Source organism: Danio aesculapii, chromosome 4 (genome assembly GCF_903798145.1).
Source record: "Danio aesculapii chromosome 4, fDanAes4.1, whole genome shotgun sequence".
NCBI lineage: Eukaryota > Metazoa > Chordata > Actinopteri > Cypriniformes > Danionidae > Danio > Danio aesculapii.
In genome coordinates this window covers 14,422,673-14,424,833 of record NC_079438.1, presented here as the reverse complement: position 1 = coordinate 14,424,833, position 2,161 = coordinate 14,422,673, and the positions used below count along the sequence as shown (strand labels likewise).

The 2,161-nt window shown below is 46.0% G+C and overlaps 2 non-coding genes across 2 annotated transcripts; one reads left to right on the top strand and one right to left on the bottom strand.

Annotated features, from left to right (window-relative positions):
- Positions 1-264: 264 nt before the first annotated feature.
- On the top strand, positions 265-346 carry trnas-gcu (transfer RNA serine (anticodon GCU)). The gene has a single exon. It is a non-coding gene; the product is annotated as a tRNA-Ser (tRNA).
- Positions 347-1,023: 677 nt separating this feature from the next.
- Positions 1,024-1,164, bottom strand: LOC130224128 (U4 spliceosomal RNA). Its single transcript, XR_008837204.1, has one exon. It is a non-coding gene; the product is annotated as a U4 spliceosomal RNA (small nuclear RNA).
- Between the last annotated feature and the right edge of the window lie 997 nt (positions 1,165-2,161).

Genomic DNA, 2,161 nt, shown 5'->3' with positions numbered 1-2,161 from the left:
ATGTGACGAGGTGCTGAGTGGTTAAGGCGATGGACTGCTAATCCATTGTGCTCTGCACGCGTGGGTTCGAATCCCATCCTCGTCGCTCAAATGCTCTGGCATTTTAAAGATCCCGGTAATTCAGTGGAAGGTGTATTACTCGTGCCCTCTTAGCGTTTTGAAGGATGTTGCTGCAAAATTCAATGTCATCTGTATCGAAAGCATCTGCAAATACATACATATATGCCGAAGTCCAGCCCCCATCAGGAAAGTGGCTTCATGCATGACGAGGTGGCCGAGTGGTTAAGGCGATGGACTGCTAATCCATTGTGCTCTGCATGCGTGGGTTCGAATCCCATCCTCGTCGTTCATTTAAGGGAGCCCGGTGCTTCCGGGGAAGTTATCTTACTCGCACCATCTTCGTGCTTCGAAGCATGTTATGGCAAAATTGAATGTCATCTTACCGAATATTTTTGCAAAATAGTTGCAAAAACATACATATACACACATATGTGCCACAGTCCAGCCTCCATCAGGAAAGCGAGAACATATGTGACAAGGTGGCCGAGTGGTTAAGGCGATGGACTGTTAATTGATTCTGCTGATGAGGTGGCCGAGTAGTTAAGGTGATGCACTTCTAATCCATTTTGCACTGCATGTGTGGGTTTGAATCCCATCCTCGTCGCTCATTTGCTCTGGTGTTTGAGAGAGCCCGGTGCTTCCGTGGAAGGTGTTTTACTCGCACCCTCCCAACGCTTTGAAGGATGTTATGGTAAAAGTTAATCCAGCCTCCGGCAGGGATGGACGGCAAATCCACTGTGCTCCGCCTGTGTGGGTTCAAATCCCATTCTCGTCGTTCAATTGCTTTTGCATTTTAGAGAGCCTGGTGCTTCCATGGAAGGTTTCTTACACGCACTCTGCTTGCATTCTGAAGAATGTTATGGTACAGGTTAATCCAGCCTGCTGCATGTTTAGAAGCTCAACGAAAGTTGCAACATGTTAATGAAACAGAAGCACAGCTATCCTTTTCAACAGAACATTAAGCCTACTAAAAGGCTGACAAAAATTGCCAGAGCTGACTGTATTTCAAGTCATCTCAGCGAGGTATTGGGTAAAGTTTTCAACCAGCAATGATCACGCCTCGGATAGACCTCATAGGCTACGATATTGCCTCTGCGAAAGAATAGCTGTAACAGCAATGAACTCTTCTGTGTACCAATCTGGACATGCAACGACAAGGTGGCATCAAACTTTAAACTGCCAGCAATCAGCCCTCTGGCATCAATGAGTGCATGCTGTGTCAGCAGAACAGGGTATTGATTTGTCCAAAAATAATTACTTATACATTGTTTCATTTTTACTTAAAAGAAAAGTATACACTACTTATGTGAATCTGGGAGAAGAGAATTGTGGGTAATCTGGTAAAGGGGGCGGAGTCACAACGCTGAACGGCAGAGAAAAGGGATGAGATTGGGATGTGTTTATTGGGCTGTACAGGGATTTGGGTAAGGTAATGAAGAATGCAAGGGCACTGAAACCATATTTTGACAGAAATCCAAGGTCAGCGATGCTGCGGTTTTTAGACTCAGGCATTCTGTCTAGTTTCTCTCCAACAAAACCAGAAGAAACATGTTGCAGTTAATGTTGAACAATAAAGCCTGGTTTATACTTCTGTCAAGTGATCAGCGTGATCCACGGCGCAAGCCTTGCGCGTAGCCGTGCACTTATACTTCTGCGCACTGTTTCTGTTGCTCTGCAATACACTTCCAAAACGCTAGCTGGCAGTAGGTGTTTATGTTTCTCTGTGTTGAGTTTCTTCGCTGGTGTTTTGTTTTTTTCTGAACGCTTTCTTAATGTGCATGTGGCTCAAATTCACTCATTTTTAGGCAGGAACCAGTGGACGTGCAACAACTTTAATTAAAAGGTAAACACAAAACAACAGTCTCCATGCGGAGCTCCTTCATGGGACTCCACACTTTTTTTTTTCATGGGACTCCACACTTCACGCTCGTGAGGCTCTCACCTCCGCCCACACTCGTCAGCGCTACCAAGTCGACCAATCTCAGAGCTACGCGTAAGCGCTACATTTTTTGAGAGGTGCGCGTCAATGTCGCCGACGGCCACAGCGAGGTGCTATGCAACTACGTGTAGGCTGCGCCGTAGCATACGCGTGAGCTTGACG